The sequence below is a fragment of the Callithrix jacchus genome, chromosome 16 (genome assembly GCF_049354715.1).
Source record: "Callithrix jacchus isolate 240 chromosome 16, calJac240_pri, whole genome shotgun sequence".
NCBI classification, from domain to species: domain Eukaryota; kingdom Metazoa; phylum Chordata; class Mammalia; order Primates; family Cebidae; genus Callithrix; species Callithrix jacchus.
In genome coordinates, this window is record NC_133517.1 from 24213917 (window position 1) to 24233271 (window position 19355).

A 19355-nucleotide genomic window follows, 5' to 3' on the forward strand; every position below is an offset into this window, starting at 1 on the left:
TGAAAATGATTTATTATTAAATTACTTAGAAATTACCTCCTTTTAAATGTACAGATAAGTTTAAAATACAGTAGGGAAATCCATGGACTAGACATAAGTAGGAAATGAGTCTTGTGACTAGGAGTTTGACACTGAATCCCCATCTGCTGAGCATGGATGCTTCATTTCTGGTTATGTAAGGTACAGAAGATGTGACCTTGGGCCTAAACAATGAAGTGTTAGAACTGCATTCCTCCAGAAGGGATACCCACATATATAATATAATATAATATAATATAATATAATATAATATAATATAATATAATAAAAGTCTAAATAAATGGATGAGCACTATAAGACAGCTAAGGAAAGTGGTAATGTTTGGGGGGATAGGGGAAGTTTAACTATTTCAGTAATATTTTCCAGTAGTTTTATGAGTGATGTGTAGATTATTGTTACATTATTATTTGTATATTTTTATGTCTCAACTATAATAAAAAGTTACAATGTGTGGATGTATATATTGTGTGTATATATATATGTATTATATGCATATAAGATGTATATGTGTGTGTGTGTGTGTGTATAGTCAATCCATATTCTTGGGTTCTGTGTCTATGGAATGAAAATATTTGAAAAAAATTTCATCTGTAATGAACATGTACAGACTTTTTTCTTTGTCATTCTCTAAACAATGCAGTATAATATCTATTTATATTGTATTAGATATTATAAGTAATCTAGAGATGATTAAAAGCATACAGTAGGATGTGCATGGGTTATATGCAAATACTATGGCATTTTATATAAGGAACTTGAGATCTGTGGGTTTTGGTATCCAAAAGAGATTCTGAAACCAATCCCCTTCTGTATCTGAGGGACAACTGAATTTATCAAAACAAGATATCTACATGTATTTGTGTTTGTGTATGTGTTGTTGTTTGGGGAATTAACATCAAGTTGTTTATACAGTGTTTACTCATACATAAGGAGAGAGAGAAGTAGTCACAGGGTGACTTTTAATTTGTGCCCTAAATTATTTCAGTGTTTTAAAATATTTATATATTACATGCATATTCTTCAGTAAAAACAAAAGTATGAGACTAGTTAAAATTGCAGATATTTTATCCATAATATTGTATAGTCCAATACTGTAGAACTCATTGTTGTGGAAAACTTATACCCAATTTTATTTGAAAGATAACAGACCCAATAATCATAGCACTATTCTAGGCAATTTATTCTTACAGAATTTTTTTTGTTTTGTTTTTAGAGACAGGGTCTCACTCTGTTGCCCAGACTGGAGTGCAGTGGTGTGATAATACCTTACTGCAGCCTAGAATTCCTGTGCTCAAGCAATTCTCTTGTGTCAGCCTCTCAAAGCACTGGGATTGCAGGTGTAACCCACAGCACCCAGCTGAGAATATTTTTATTTTGAAACAAAATAATGGTCAAGTTCCTTGGGCTTGATAGTGATGGGGCTGCATCATCCTTCCCTGATTGACTTTCAGAGTTGAGTGAATGGTTGTGACTGGTCTAAATAGGACTTCTCTTTCTATGCCATTCCTCTGTGTCTCTCAGAGGTCACAGTTTATTGAGACAGAGAGAGGGCTTGCCTACCATCAAGGGTGTGTGATTCCCAGGTATCTGCTGACAAAAGACATTTGTTCATACATTATTTCATGCCCTGTATCTCAAAGTAGATCTTAAGGTCTTGAGCGTGGAAAACAGGTGTTTTGCTTTGTGCTTCATTGTGCATCTGTACAATGGTCCTGTACAGATGCACAATGTACAGACACTGTAGCATCTAGGGGAGCATGTGCCATAAAGCAGGGGCTCAGCAAATATCTGATGAAGTAAACAAAGCATTGACTTGCGCATTTTTTCATTCAATTGAAAACAACACATTGAAATAGAACCAGTGGGCCAGCACGGTGGCTCACGCCTGTAATCCCAGCACTTTGGGAGGCCGAGGAGGGTGGATCATGAGGTCAAGAGATTGAGACCATCCTGGTCAACATGGTGAAATCCTGTCTCTACTAAAAATACAAAAAATTAGCTGGGCACAGTGGCGCGTGCCTGTAATCCCAGCTACTCAGGAGGCTGAGGCAGGAGAATTGCCTGAACCCAGGAGGCAGAGGTTGCGGTGAGCCGAGATTGCGCCATTGCACTTCTGAGATTAGAATTCAGAGTGTGCATCTGTTCTTTTAGGTCATAGCTCTGGTATCTATGAAAAAGATCTTGGTGATAGTGTAAAAGAGAACAGCACTTGGCAGGGCAAAGTGTATGTGTTTGTGTTCATCAGTGGGAGCAGAGGAAACCTAGCTTGCTGCTGCATCTCCACAGTGATAGTATTTTTTGGCAAACTTTGGGAACATATCATATAATTAGAAAACTATCCAGAATATGTGGTATCATCTCAGAGAGGCAACCTGGATCACCCCTAACTAAACTAGCACACACAACTCCAAATCTCCTGTTGCTCTGTAGTATATTTATCCTTGTTTTATTTCATATAATCATCTGAAATTATCTAATTGGATATATTCCTTTGATTACAGTTTATATTCTGTTTATTTCTGCTTGAATATAAACTCCTTCAAGGTGGATATTTTGCCACTCTTTTAAATTGCTTATATCTTCATGACCAGAAAATGTCTGGTATATAGTAGATGTTCTTCTAAACAGTTGTCAAATGCATTTATGAATGAAAAAATCAGGATGAGCCTATTTAATCTGAAATGTATGAGTATCATTTGTCACTTTGAGAATCTTCTCAGGAGTTTATGGTAAACTTTACTTTCTTGAAAATTCATTCAGACTTGGATATCTTTTCAATAGCTATTAGGTTCTTTGTTGCATATATTCGAAACTTCATTTATATTGATTGGTACATATTTATTGGGTGCTATATTATCTACTGAGAAGTATTAACACAAAACCTCATATAGAAACTACTGGTATATTTAGGGCATTCCTCACTATTGTATTCTGACAATTTTACAAGAACCTATCTTGATTTTCTGCTCAACTTTCATACTCATCAATACAGTTCATCATTATAATATTAGAATCAAGAAATTCATATTTAAATTATGATTTAGATTTGGAGATTAGTTGTCAGATATTCAGAGATTAATTTTCAAGAAATTTGCCATAAAATTAAGTATACAAACTTGATAAGGTAAAAGCCAGATTTATTAAATAAACCAGTTTCTCTTGTTTTATTCCTGGAAGTTCTTAGCAACAATAAAAACATCTAAAGATAAATTACTAAAATTATCTAAATGATTTCATTAGTATAGGTAGTATGCTACCTATACATGAAATACACTGATAATTTTAGGTTGAAAGTTTTCCCATTAATATAAAACAGGATTCCTTTTGAAGTATAGCCTGGAGAATATAGGAGAGTGTAACTCCTGCTTTTCCTTCACTGTTGGAGATATTGATCTAAATTCATAGTGACAAGCTAGATTGCAGTGAGAATACATTTGATTTTTCTGTACATTGAAACAATGTATCAATTTGTATGATGTGAATTTCATAAGATGTATCATAATTGTATGTTTTTGAGATATCTTTAATTTTTTTTTCTTTTTTTTTTTTTGAGACGGAGTTTCGCTCTTGTTACCCAGGCTGGAGTGCAATGGCACGATCTCGGCTCATGGCAGCCTCCGCCTCCTGGGTTCAGGCAATTCTCCTGCCTCAGCCTCCTGAGTAGCTGGGATTACAGGCACGCACCACCATGCCCAGCTAAATTTTTTTTTGTATTTTTAGTAGAGACGGGGTTTCACCATGTTGACCAGGATGGTCTCGATTTCTTGACCTCGTGATCCACCCGCCTCAGCCTCCCAAAGTGCTGGGATTACAGGCGCGAGCCACTGATTTTTTTTTTTTCTAAGAATTCTCTCTAGTTGGAATTGTTTTGGTTATTTTATTTTTTCCTGTTATATGTTTTGTTTAAAAATATAATCATCTTAGTATTATATAAAATTGAAATTAAAATCAGCTATAGTTTATTAGGTATATAATATTCTATTCTGCTGAAAATATTTATTGAGACATTCTCTAGTATCATTCCTCTTAGTTGTATAGTAATGATATAATATGCAATAATATTAAGTAGATGATAATGTTAAATAGATGATAAATACTCTACTTTGAGGAAGCTCTCAGCCTTTCCATAGCTTCACAAAAAGTGTCAGCTTTCACAGAATGATTTTAATCATAACCCTCATAGAATGTTTGGCTAAGACATTGAAGTCTGTGCACAACTGGCAACATTCCACTCCTATCATCTTCAGATTAGTAGGAACACAGACAGAGATGAGCGTTGCTAGGGTCATCAGTAGTTTAGTTTTGAAAAATAATATTCAAGGAAGAATTTATGAGGTTCATTTACATCAACTTCTAAGATATTAAAAAGTATATTTTTGGGTAAAGTTTGTTAAATGATGAGCTGCATACCTATTCTGCATAAGGCTGGCCTGTTGAGGAATTGCTTTCACTGACTTATACAACAGAGTGATTGAAGAAGCCTAATGATTCTTTATTATAAGAACCACACCAATTAAAATGGCAGTTTTATCTAAAGAAGAATGTTGAGGAGAGACATGTTTATTACATTTGGTAGCAAATACTTAGGAGAACTACTGCGTAATTTGATACTGTCAAAAATACTTACATGGATATTTTGAATTGTGCAACGAATAGCTTCCTCCCCACTTTTTTTTGCATGGGCTTCTAGAAAACTCATGGCCCTGTCATAGCCAGACTGTAAGTCATTATCATGGGCATCTGTACCTCCTTTCTTTTTCCCACATTATCCGCAGCTTGTTTTGCTCTATCTTTTTCACTCCATTATTTATTTATGCTATTTAAACATAATTTATATTTCTTTGGAAAATGCCTTAAATTCTTTCTGAAATAAGGATAAATATAAATATTTTAAATCATAGAGCAGCACACTTTTGATTCGATACATTATGAGCTGTAATCTGTTTCCTGTTGATCCATGCTATAACTGGCTTTCTCTCTAAAAATATTTGTTTGGCTCATTCTGGATTGTTTAGTGAGAATTCGTTTGTACATGATGTCTCCCTGAATTAGTCCTATGAACAGCAAAGATGAAACACTAAAAAAGTCAAGATTAGAGCCTTAGAGACTTTGCAGTCTGTTTCCTTCTCTTGAAAGTTTTCCCCATTATGTGGCTGGCTCCAGCTGCCATTTGGATCTCAGGTTAAATATCTACCAGATAGGCCCTCACAGATGACTCAATCCCAGTAGCTTCCTCATCAGCCTCCTTCATGTCACAATAGTTTATTTTCACCACAGCACACATCAGTCACTGACATTTCTATGTTTATTTGTTAAGTGTCTGGCTCTGCTTCTTAAATAGAACCTCCACTAAGAACAGGACTTTGTCCACCTTGTTCTCTGACACATTTTCATCATGAGCCATAGCCAATTTCTACAACTAGCTGTTTATTTATTTTTTGGGGGGGTGGAATGTTTACTGATTTATATATATACATATGTATATACACACATACATATATACACACATACATATTTGTATATATACACACACATACATCTATATATATTCCATCCCCCAAAAATAAGCTCTCTTTTACACACATACATATATAAACATGTGTGTATATATACATATATGTGTACATGTGTGTATATATACACACACAAATGTGTGTATATATGCATAGCCCACTGAATTATATGTGTATACATATATGTGTGTATATACATACAAACACACTGTGTATGTGTGTGTATGTATGTGTGTGTGTATATATATATATGGGTTTTTTTTGTTTGTTTGTTTTTTTGAGACAGTCTTTGTTTCCAGGTGCTAGGCTGGAGTGCAGTGGTGCAATCTCAGCTCACTGCAGCCTCCACCTCCCGGGTTCAAGCAATGCTTCTGCCTCAGCCTCCCAAGTAGCTGGGACTACAGGTGTGTGCTACCACGCCCAGCTAATTTTTGTATTTATTAGTAGAGACAGGGTTTCACCATGTTGGCCAGGATGGTCTCAATCTCTTGGCCTCATGATCCATCCCCCTCAGTCTCCCAAAGTGCTGGGATTACAGGTGTAAGCCACCACACCCGGCCTATTTTTAGACAGAGTCTTGCTCTGTCAATCAGGCTGGAGTGCAGTGGCGTGATCTCAGCTCACTGTAACTGCTGCCTCCTGGGTTCAGGTGATTCCTGTGCCTCAGCCTCCTGAGTAGCTGGTGTACAGGTGTGCGCCACCACTCCAGACTAACTTTCATATTTTTAGTAGGGAAAGGCTTCACTGTCTTGGCTGCTCTGGTCTCGAACTCCAGGCCTCGAGTGATCTGCCCACTTCAGCCTCCCAAAGTTCTGAGATTACAGACGTGCACTGCCACCTCTGGCCTATTTATTTTTTTAAAAATTGACAAGTAAAACATATATTGCTATTTATTCTTATTTCTCTTACCAAACATTAAACAGAAGTAAACTTTTTCCCCATATGAGAGATAATAAAACTATTAAAAATGTGGAAAGAGTGTAAAATTATATGCACAATATCGTTGCTGTGTAAAATAAGCAAAAATTACAGAAACAATAATGATTTATAACTTTTATGTGATATACTGTGTTAATAAGCTATTTGTTATTTAATGTACTAGGTTAATGAGCTATTTTTGCTCCTGAGCAAACCATTCAATTTTCCAAGCTGCCTGTACTGCTGCACTATTGCTTTTAGTATTGTTAAGTCACTGTTTTAGATGATGTAGTCTTTGAGAGGCCCCCACTGACTCCTGCATGGGTACTGTATTTGCATACTAATACTACATCTCTTGTCAATTAAAACCTCAATGGGGATTTCTGGGGCAGAGGGTGAGAGAAGAACCTAACTGAAGAGACCAAACCAGAAGTGCTGGTGATTAGAGGACAGGGGTAGGTAGAATAGAAATGAGTGTCAGGCAGTAGAGATGGTGCCAGGTGGGGAGGTGGAATGAATGAGTCAACATTTTCAGATACAGTTCTCCTACCACTCTATACCAACCCCTCTCTTTTTAAAGCTCGCTTTTAAAGAGCTGAAAAAATATTGAGAATTGTGGATAGTGCATGCTACCTGGATTCATGAAGTTTTGCATTATTTCATCCTGTGCCCCAGGCCTTTGTAGGAATATAAAGGAATGAAATACCATAAGCACAAAGGGACATTTAAATTGAGGTGATCTCAAGAAGGTTACTGAATGAATTGTAAAGGAAATATGTTGAGTCTCATTCAGACATGTCTAAAGCCAAGCTGGAATCTCCTCTAATATCATTGTATCAGCAGCTGTCTCCACAGCATGCCTATTTCACAAATATTCTTGAGTAAAAAGCATTCGAAGGACATTTCCTGTAGGTAATCTTATAGGTATCCCAAACTCAAAATGACAAAAGGAACCAAAATAATACAAGATGTTCCACTCTCTTTACTTCTTTGTTTCAGCTGTGGCTTAAAAATTCTTCCCAGGGCTTAGTTACCTTTCTTTCTTTTCTCTCCTTAAACAAAAATTTTGTCTGGTAAATTATCAGATCCTTCTAATGAGTTCTGTAAAATGCCTTTTGTGTCATTCCCTTGCTTTTCTCAACTTTGCTAAATTAGTCCCGACACACAACCAACCCCATGAAATGGTCCCGACCCCATCCGTTTTATGTGTGCTGATACATTGGACCATTCCAAACAGTGACATTTATCATGCCATGTCTCTACTAAAAAATAATCGTACACTGGCCACTTCTTGTGGCTATACTTTTTTTTTTTTTTTTGAGACGGAGTTTCTCTCTTGTTACCCAGGCTGGAGTGCAATGGCGCGATCTTGGCTCACCGCAACCTCTGCCTCCTGGGTTCAGGCAATTCTCCTGCCTCAGCCTCCTGAGTAGCTGGGATTACAGGCAGGCACCACCATGCCCAGCTAATGTTTTGTATTTTTAGTAGAGACAGGGTTTCACCATGTTGACCAGGATGGTCTCGATCTCTTGACCTCGTGATCCACCCTCCTCGGCCTCCCAAAGTGCTGGGATTACGGGCTTGAGCCACCGCGCCCAGCCCATGGCTATTCTTTTTAAACAGGAGTATGCATACATTATTTGATATATGCTTATACTTGTAGACAAAATGCAGAGTTCATGTAAATTTTAAAGATAATCAAATTTTAGAGAATTTTCATGCTTATGATTTTATCACTTTTAGTCCTGCCTCCAGACATCCAGAATTCACAGCCTTGGGCCACAGAATTATGGGAATATTTCCAAACTAGGGCAGCATTCAAGGACCTTCAAAATCTACTTAACTGTACGTTGTCCTTACACACTGCCTTTAGTGTTAACCAGACCAGCTTGTACGGTTCCCCCAATACATATGTCACGTTTTTGCTTGGTAATATCTCTACATGGAATATTTCCCTTTTCTCTCCCCTCCCTCCCTCCCTCTTCCTCCCCTCACTCTCTCACTTTTCTCTCTCTCTCTCTCTTGTCTTTGCTTTCTTTCCTTTCTTTCTTCTGGCTCTGTCACCCAGGCTGCAGTGTAGTGGTGCAATCTTGGCTTATTGCAACCTCCACCTCCTGAGTTCAAATAATTCTTATGCCTCAGCCTCCTGAGTAGCTGGGACTACAGGCGCATACCACCATGCTCAGGTACTTTTTATATTTTTACTAGAGACGGGGTTTCACCATGTTGGCCAGGTTGGTCTCAAACTCCTGACCTCAGGTCATCCACCCACCTCAGCCTCTGAAATTGCTGGGATTACAGGTGTGAACCACTGCACCCATCCTCCTGTTTTTTCTATAATGGCCTAGAACAAGTTTCTTGGGATACTGACTTTGAGATAGAAATTTGCAAGCTGGGGGTTGGTTGTGGAGTGCCCTTGAGAACACCAACTTGAAGGGAGTGAGGGAAGCAGGTTTGGGTAGGAGATGTTGAACTGTGAGGCGGTGGCAGTGGTCAGCAGCCAGTTACTCAGAGAGGCTCACCTGCAGAGGGAGCCCTACAACTGCAAAGCATTTAAGGGTTGCTCCAACAGGGGACGAAGTCAGGTCTTTGTACAAGGCATGGACCAGTCTTTAGAAGCAGGCTTTCTCCAGAAAGAGACTGTAGCCTCAGGGGAGGCAGCTTTTGTGGAAGGATTCTAGAGAAGGCCTCTAAGAGCCTTCAACAGCTAACGATCCTGGCAGCTGGCAGAATGAGCTCTGAAGGAAGGATCTGGGCATGTATCACAGTATCTACCACATTACTCTATCCAACTACCACTCATAAGGGGAAAATTCATGTTTTGCCTGTTGAATTAAATATGTTTGACTGCTCTAGCTTCCTTACATTTTCCATTTCTGTGAACTTTTGTTGTACGTATGAACTATTCCACCCATTTCTGTGGTTGACCACATTGTTACTTAACTACTTTCTGGGTTATGGATGGTCTTTCTAACCATTGTTGGCTTTTTTCCTAATGCTTCTCCCAAATATTTAATTTATAGTACATATATGCATCTTAAGAATTTAACTGAGTACTTGTTGGGTAAATAAAGGCATACAAAATAGCATGGTCTACAGAACTATGAAATAATTTTTGTTTTGTACACAAAGCAGGCTCAAACTTTCCATGATTTCTAAGCTTTACAAAGGAAAAATAGGCAAACAAATAAAAGAAAATTAAAGATGATCTACTAAAGTAAATGGAGCTAAAATCTCTATAGTCAGTTATATGAGCTGATGGGTCCTCTTTGGTGTGTGAAACAAACTGATTTAGATTTTTTATTTGTAACATGAGAGTCCTAAGTTATCTATGTAGTTGTGAATGTGATCTGTGTAAAATTAGTTCTTGATTTGTACAAATTTATGTGACTCCATTCAAGTCATGCAAGAATAAGAAAGATGTAGTTAAAATCAATGGTATTTATTTGTTTAATTGGTTGATTGTTTTCTTTCTTATAAAAGTTATAAATTTGAGGTTTTTCAATGAAGGGGTTTTTTTCATGTTGGCCATATTCACTAAGCAATGAAGATTATTAAAATGATAGAGTTTATGTGGATTCTCAATTTGATGTTTTTATCATTAAAACCAAGATTGTATTGCTTAATATCTAGCAGAGTCCACTGTCAATGAAAAAAGAAAAACATTGCTGAGCTGAAGAAAGATAAATTGGTAATTTCTACTCTACTCTGCACTATTGAAGGTGCTATATAATCTGTTAAATATATCTATTAGTTTACTTTCTTCTGTATTTTAAAGTATTTAAAAGCCTGATGTCAGAGGATGTTTCAGCTCAGCAAAGTCATTATGACAGCCTCCTAGGTGAAAGCAGTTTGTAGGGAAGTTTTACTACAGATTATCCTCTGAAATTGCACCAGAAAGTAGATTTAATTATGATGCAGGATTTTTTTTTTTTTTACTGAGTTTAAATGTTCATCTAGAAACATGCTATATTCCCTTATTTATTCTTTCTCAGATTGACATTATTTTGAATTTTCAATGTAAAGAGGCATATTGTTTGTGGAAACAGCAGTTTTGTTTTTTCTTTCTACTTGCTATAGCTTTTATTTCCTTTTTTGGCTCTCTATTATGGCTATTATTCATGAAAAAATAAAAAAAAATTACAGTTTTGGTTTTTTTCACTCACTATAGATTTTATTTATTTATTTTCTGGTCTTACTTTGCAAGTTAAGACCTTTAATATGATGCTGAAGAGACTGGTAAACTTTGTATCTTTTTGTGTGTGTACTGATTTTTAAGAAGAATGATCATTGCAATATTAGCTGTTTTTTGTTAGGTACCTTTATAAAGTTAGGAAAGTTTTCTTCTTTCAAGAGTTTGCTAAAAATTTTAATAAAAGTTGAGTCCAATAATATTTAAAGGTTTCTCTTTATGTATTGAGATTATTATATGATTTTTTTTCCTTATTTCTGCTAACGGGAAAGATTACGTTACTGGAGTTTTCAAATGTTAAACCAACTTTGCATTACTGAAGAAACTGATTCTGGTAAGGATGTACAATCTAGTTTTTGCGCTGCTAGATTTGGATTGCTAATATTTTGTTTAAGATATTTTTGCTCTACCTTTCGAGGGTTCAAACTCAATTTCTTTCTCCTGTTATCCCAGAAATGGTAGGACGTTTATTTAACTTAAAATCTGAAGTTGAGCATCATCTGCACCTTTCTCCTGGATAATTCAAGGATTTAGAGCACTTTGCCTCTAGTTGACACTTTTTCTAGTTTGTATGCTATTCATTATGTTTAATTCTATCTTCTTTTGATTCAGATTCAAAAGCAGACAAGTAATAAATATTGTCATCCTTTATGCACATTTTAAGCAGTTCTTCCAAATCACTATTCCTAGACATCCTTCAAACCAATCTTCCAGTTCTTTCTTTTCAGGTCTCTGAGCCATTCCATTATTCACTGTCTGTAAATCGCTGTATCCCTGCTTTTGGCAACAGGTCAGTCAAGTAGACCACCAAATATGCTTACAGGTTTGCTTCTTGGGATCCTTTCAATGTGCCTTTTTAGCAGATGTCTGAGTGGAACTGTAATGCTGTCATAGTCAACCTCTATTTTATGCCAGAATGCCATGCTGGACTGGGTCTAAACAAATCTCACACTTTCTTTTTATCTCTTCTTTCTTTTTAGTCATTGGTCATAACCAATTTTCCATGAGGACAGAGGTATGGATTGAGGAAAAGGATACAATGTAGCAGAAGTTTGTACTGATGGAGTTTGAGCTACCTGACATGTAACTTACCTGTGCATTCTGGCTCTGCATATCCAATCTTACGGTTTGGTGAGCCAGTGCAGTCTCATGAGCAACTGATGTCCCATAGTCAGGCATTGTACCAGGGCCCAATAGCAAACCACAGGCTGCATCTCAGAAGAAAACTAGTCATCTGGAGGAGCAGACAGGACTTTACTAAAAGCCCCCAGGGGTCTGCGCTGTAATTCTTTTCACACTTGCCAGCCACTCAATGTAGCATTCCCTTTGGCACAGGCAGTTCAGGTATCATTGGATCTACTGGGGCATAAGAATTGAGCATGAAAGCAGCATGTGCTGAGTTGGGCTGCCTGCAGAGTCTTCTCTTGCTTTGGACTCCCCTCACTCAGGGAAGCTTTATGGGTTGCCCAGGATATTATGATATAGAATGCCTCCAAAATCCAAAGAGGGCACACTCTTTTGTGGTGGTAGATGGTGTAGGTACAGCAACTCTGGGAAAGATATCCTAATTAATGGGCCCTTGGAAGCTTTACCAACTTGGCCAACCGCTAAATTTTCCCTGGGGCACTCTCTGTTTGTGGTAATTCAATTCAGATTTCAGCCTACCAGACCTAGGTTTTTTTCTATGATATGGATTAAGTTATATTTCTGTAGGCTGCTCCTCTGTTCCCCTTCTAGAGACACCCTGATTGATTATCAGGCAACATGAAATAATCCTGTTGGTAAAAACATTTTGCTGATTTCCTTGTCTCTGTTGCCCACTACGGTAAACATGACCATTTTGTGTATGGAAGTTAAGCACTGCCACCTGGACTTTGCTTCTCTGGAATCCATCACCCCAGCTGAAAGAAGAGCCAATCCGAGTGGCAGCATCTCTCACTGCCCTCCCTGGTCTTCAGAAGGTAGCCAGTATGGAGCCTATCAAAGAGACCATCCTGCTCTCCTCACTAATGTATTTCTTAATGCTTTTGTGAGGGGAATGTGCTCTGGGCCTTTCAAGAGTGGGGAGTGGGTGAATGTGCAGTGCACATGTGATAAATTCACTCCACTATGCCTATCTTTCCAAGTCTTTGAATTCTTTCCTTTGTACAATGATTTACTGTGGCATGTCAGCCTCATTGATTGCCGGACTCTGCTGAGGCCATGTTCCAGTCATCCAACCCAGCAAACTCTTGGAACCCCAGAGCAAACACTTTACATAAAGAATCTTTGGCTTCTCCCATATTAATTAATCCAGCTCAGTCTAATGTTATATTCCATTCACTTTGGTCTAACACCCTTAGAATCCATTTTTGCACATATTTCCTAGAGTTAAGTCAAAATAAAATTGGGGGAAATCTTTTGGCGTATAAGCCATCTCCTACAGGGTCACATTTTTTACCTGTCTTCCAGGAGCAAGCTGGTGTCTGACTCTTTAAAAAAAAAGTGGTGGTTGGGGTGGGTTTTAAGGGAAAGAGGTATCCCATTGCAAGCAACTACCCAGGTGAGGTTACTCAGGGCCATTGATCAAGGGAAGGTGATTCTCCTGCGACACAGGAGAGCAAGCTGCTTCTGCTGGCAAGGGAAGCCCAGAGAAGCTTGGGGTCCAAGATTTTCAGTTTCTTTTATATCCTTTCAGACATCTTCATTCAAATCGCAGGTTCCCATTCTTTCTCACCCAATGCCATAATTTCATATTTGGAAAGCCTGTGAATTCAAATTTCATTGTAACAGTACAATCTTGCAATGTAATTTCTGAATTCAAATTACATTACAATTCTATAATTTGACAAAAGTCTATAATTTTTAATCCATATTTTTTAAATTATAGAATTGCAACATAATTTGAATTCACAAACCCACAAATTGACAATTTAAGTTAGATATTTTATGACACCCTATATGACATCTTATTATATGACAACTATAAGAAACAAATGATTATTTTATGACTAGCGTTGAAGCTTTGTAGTTCTCTGGCTATGACTTGGTTGATAGTTTAAGGCTCTGAGCTTGCCACTTATTTCTATAAGCTACCCCACCTCACAGTCCTATGGTCACCATTGCTACAGCAGTGGTCAAGTATAAAAACCACTTGGTTCACCCAAATGCTGTCTTCTGTAAGCACTTCATCACAATCAAACACAGGCTATAATATTTTTAATCAAGATGCTTCTGCATGTCATATAATTGTTAGTATTATGGTTTCCATTGGCAATGAGCTTAACATTGTGGTCCAAGGTCAAACATGTGACCAAGCTAATCATAAAGTTCCATCTCTGAGGTTCTTGATCCTAAATACTTAGTCAATTGGGAGTCAGTTAGGAAACAGCAACCACATTTGGTAGTTCAAAAGAGATAATTATGGATAACTGATGGCATAGGAGTTGAAAGACTAAAAAGCAAATAGGGAAAAAGTGGGATAACATAAGGTTAGTAATAACTTCAGGAAGCAGCTACTCCTAGAGCCCAGGGAAACACAGGAAAGAAACTGGGGTTATCAGAACTTGAATCTCAGAGACCCAGTTCCTGCCTCTGAGAAGGAAGCTTAGCCTAGATGGTGCTGGTTCCTCTGAGGATTTGTAATGAGGATGGTTCTTTAACTGCCAAGTGCCAAATAAGCTAGAGATGGTTCTCTGGTGGGCCAAGGGGTTATATTAATAGGAATAGCAAACCATTAAGAGGGAGAAGGTTCCTCCTCTCCTCTTCCTGTTTTCGTATTTTCTAAACTCTTCCTATGAGCATAACTTTTTTTTTTACACTTCTGGGATACGTGCACAGAATGTGCAGGTTTGTTACATAGTTATACACATGCCATGGTGGTGTGTTGTACCCATCAAGCCGTCATCTATATTAGATATTTCTCCTACTGCTATCCCTCCCCTAGGCCTGCATCCTCCAACAGGCCCCAGTGGGTGATGTTTGCCTCCCTTTGTCCATGTGTTCTCATTGTTCAGCTCCCACTTATGAGTGAGAACAGGTGGTGGTATATTTTCTAAGCATAACTTTAACAGGAAGTCAGCTGACAAAGAAAATGAGTATGCAGAGTACTGGCCACTTCCTTACAAATCACAGTATAGAAGTATGGGTTTGTTTAAGAAATGATGATTTCTTTTTTTATTTTATTTTATTTATTTTTTTTATTGAATTTTAGGTTTTGGGGTACATGTGCAGAACATGCAAGATAGTTGCATAAGTACACACATGGCAGTGTGTTTTGCTGCCTTCCTCCCCTTCACCCACATTTGGCATTTCTCCCCAGGCTATCCCTCCCCAGCTCCCCCCACTGCTGTCCCTCCCCTATTCCCCCCAATAGACCCCAGTGTGTAGTACACCCTTCCCTGTGTCCATGTGTTCTCATTTTTCATCACCCGCCTATGAGTGAGAATATGCGGTATTTCATTTTCTGTTCTTGTGTCAGTTTGCTGAGAATGATGTTCTCCAGATTAATCCATGTCCCTACAAACGACATGAACTCATCATTTTTTATTGCAGCATAATATTCCACGGTGTATATGTGCCACATTTTTCCAGTCCAGTCTATCACCAATGGGCATTTGGGTTGGTTCCGGGTCTTTGCTATTGTAAACAGTGCTGCAATGAACATTCGTGTGCATGTGTCCTTATAGTAGAACAATTTATAGTCCTTTGGATATATACCCCGTAATGGGATTGCTCGGTCAAATGGAATTTCTATTTCTAAGGCCTTGAGGAATCACCACACTGTCTTCCACAATGGTTGAACTAATTTACACTCCCACCAACAGTGTAAAAGTGTTCCTATTTCTCCACATCCTCTCCAGCATCTGTTGTCTCCAGATTTTTTAATGATTGCCATTCTAACCGGCGTGAGATGGTATCTCAATGTGGTTTTGATTTGCATCTCTCTAATGACCAGTGATGATGAGCATTTTTTCCATGTTTGTTGGCCTCATGTGTGTCTTCTTTTGTAAAATGTCTGTTCATATCCTTTGCCCATTTTTGAATGGGCTTGTTTGTTTTTTTCCTGTAAATCTGTGTGAGTTCTTTGTAAATTCTGGATATCAGCCCTTTGTCAGATGGGTAAACGGCAAACATTTTTTTCTCATTCTGTTGGTTGCCAATTCACTCTAGTGACTTGTTTCTTTTGACATGCAGAAGCTGTGGAGTTTCATTAGGTCCCATTTGTTTATTTTGGCTTTTGTTGCCAATGCTTTTGGTGTTTTGGTCATGAATTCTTTGCCTACTCCTATGTCCTGAATAGTTTTGCCTAGATTTTCTTCTAGGGTTTTTATGGTGCCAGATCCTAATCCATCTGGAGTTAATTTTAGTGTAAGGTGTCAGGAAGGGGTCCAGTTTCTGCCTTCTGCACATGGCTAGCCAGTTTTCCCAGCACCATTTATTAAACAGGGAATCCTTTCCCCATTGCTTGTTTTTGTCAGGTTTATCAAAGATTGTATAGTTGTATGTATGTTGTGTTGCCTCCGGTGCCTCTGTTTTGTTCCATTGGTCTATATCTCTGTTTTGGTACCAGTACCATGCTGTTGTGATTACTGCAGCCTTGTAGTATAGTTTGAAGCCCAGTAGTGTGATGCCTCCCACTGTGTTCTTTTTGCTTAGAATTGACTTGGCTATGTGGGCTCTCTTTTGGTTCCATATGAAGTTCATGGTGGTTTTTTCCAGTTCTGTGAAGAAAGTCAATGGTAGTTTGATGGGGATAGCATTGATTCTGTAAATTACTTTGGGCAGTATAGCCATTTTTACAATATTGATTCTTTCTAACCATGAACATGGAATGTTTCTCCATCTGTTTGTGTCCTCTCTTATTTTGTTGAGCAGTGGTTTGTAGTTTTCCTTGAAGAGATCCCTTACGTTCCCTGTAAGTTGTATTCCTAGGTATTTTATTCTTTTTGTAGCAATTGTGAATGGCAGTTCGTTCTTGATTTGGCTCTCTTTAAGTCTGTTATTTGTCTAGAGGAATGCTTGTGATGTTTGCACATTGATTTTATATCCTGAGACTTTGCTGAAGTTGCTTATCAGTTTCAGGAGTTTTTGGCTGAGGCAATGGGGTCTTCTAGGTATACTATCATGTCGTCTGCAAATAGAGACAATTTGGCTTCCACCTTTCCTATTTGAATACCCTTTATTTCTTTTTCTTTTTTTTTTTTTTTTGCCTGGTTTTTCTGGCTAGATCTTCCAGTACTATATTGAATAGAAGTGGTGAGAGAGGGCATCCTTGTCTAGTGCCAGATTTCAAAGGGAATGCTTCCAGTTTTTGCCTATTCAGTACGATATTTGCTGTTGGTTTGTCGTAAATAGCTTTTATTACTTTGAGATACGTTCCATCAATACCAAGTTTATTGAGGGCTTTTACCATAAAGGGCTATTGAATTTTGTCAAATGCCTTCTCTGCGTCAATTGAGATAATCGTGTGGTTTTTGTTTTTGGTTCTGTTTATGTGGTGAATTACGTTTATAGACTTGTGTATGTTGAACCAGCCTTGTGTTACTGGGATGAATCCTACTTGATCATGATGGATAAGTTTTTTGATGTGCTGTTGCAATCGGCTTGCCAGTATTTTATTCAAGATTTTTGCATCTATGTTCATCATGGATATTGGCCTGAAGTTTTCTTTTCTTGTTGAGTCTCTGCCAGGTTTTGGTATCAGGATGATGTTGGTCTCATAAAATTATTTGAGAAGGATTCCCTTTTTGGATTATTTGGAATAGCTTCAGAAGGAATGGTACCAGCTCCTCTTTGTGTGTCTGGTAGAATTCTGCTGTGAACCCATCTGGACCTGGGCTTTTTTTGTGTGGTAGGCTCTTAATTGCCGCCTCGACGACAGCCCTTGTTATTGGTCTATTCATAGTTTTGGCTTCTTTCTGGTTTAGGCTTGGGAGGATACAGGTGTCCAGGAATTTATCCATTTCTTCCAGGCTTACTAGTTTCTGTGCATAGAGTTGTTTGTAATATTCTCTGATGAGGATTTGAATTTCTGTGGAATCTGTGGTGATTTCCCCTTTATCTTTTTTTTATAGCATGTATTTGGTTGTTCTTTCTTTTCTTTTTTATCAATCTGGCTAGTGGTCTGTCTATTTTGTTGATCTTTTCAAAAAACCAGCTCTTGGATTTATTGACTTATTGAAGGGTTTTTTGTGTCTCTATCTCCTTCAGTTCTGCTCTGATCTTAGTTATTTTTTGTCTTCTGCTAGGTTTTGAGTTTTTTTGATCTTGCTCCTCTAGCTCTTTCAATTTTGAAGATAGGGTGTCAATTTTGGATCTCTCCACTCTTCCCATGTGGGCACTTATTGCTATATATTTTCCTCTGGAGACTGCTTTAAATGTGTCCCAGAGATTCTGGTATGTTGTGTCTTTATTCTCGTTCGTTTCGAAGAACTTCTTTACTTCTGTCTCATTTCATTGTTTACCCAGTCAACATTCAAGAGCCAGTTGTTCAGTTTCCATGAAGCTATGCAGTTCGGAGTTAGTTTCTGAATTCTGAGTTCTAACTTGATTGCACTATGGTCTGAGAAACTGTTATGATTTCAGTTGTTTTGCATTTGGTGAGGAGTGCTTTACTTCCCATTATGTGGTCAGTTTTAGAGTAGGTGGGATGTGGTACTGAGAAGAATGTATATTCTGTGGATTTGTGGTGGAGAGTTCTGTAAGTGTCTATCAGGTTTGCTTGTTCCAGGTCTGAGTTCAAGCCCTGGATATCCTTGTTGATTTTCTGTCTGGTTGATCTGTCTATTATTGACTGTGGAGTGTTAAAGTCTCCCACTATTATTGTGTGGGAGTCTAAGTCTCTTTGTAAGTCGTTAAGAACTTGCCTTATGTATCTGGGTGCTCCTGTATTGGGTCCATATATGTTTAGGATTGTTAGCTCTTCTTGTTGTATCAATCCTTTGACCATTATGTAATGTCCTTCTTTGTCTCTTTTGATCTTTGTGGCTTTAAAGTCTATTTTATCAGAGATGAGAATTGCAACTCCAGCTTTTTTTTGCTCTCCATTTGCTTGGTAAATCTTCCTCCATCCCTTTATTTTGAGCCTTTGTGTATCCTTCCCTGTGAGATGTGTTTCCTGGATACAGCACACCGAAGGGTTTTGGTTTTTTATCCAATTTGCCAGTGTGTGTCTTTTGATTGGTGCATTTAGCCTATTTACATTTAGGGTTAATATTGTTATGTGTGAATTTGATACTACCATTTTGATGCTAGCTGGCTGTTTTGCCTGTTAGTTGATGCAGATTCTTCATTTTGTTGATGTTCTTTAGCATTTGGTATGTTTTTGGAATGGCTGGTACTGGTTGTTTCTTTTAATGTGTAGTGCCTCTTTCAGGAGCTCTTGTAAAGCAGGCCTGGTGGTGACAAAATCTCTGAGTACTTGCTTGTTCGCAAAGAATTATATTTTTCCTTCACTTATGATGCTCAGTTTGGCTGGATATGAAATTCTGGGTTGGAAAGTTCTTTTCTTTAAGGATGTTGAATATTGGGCCCCACTCTCTTCTGGCTTGTAGAGTTTCTGCCGAGAGATCTACTGTGAGTCTGATGGGTTTCCCTTTGTGTGTGACCCGACCTCCCTCTATGGCTGCCCTTAGTATTTTCTCCTTTATTTCAACCCTGGTGAATCTGACGATTATGTGCCTTGGGGTTGCTCTTCTTGCGGAATATCTTTG

General features: G+C 38.0%; 1 non-coding gene across 1 annotated transcript in view; it reads left to right on the top strand.

The window, feature by feature from the left end:
* Positions 1–19355, top strand: part of C16H8orf34 (uncharacterized protein C8orf34) — a 451907-nt gene that overhangs the window by 22704 nt on the left and 409848 nt on the right. The window lies entirely within an intron of this gene.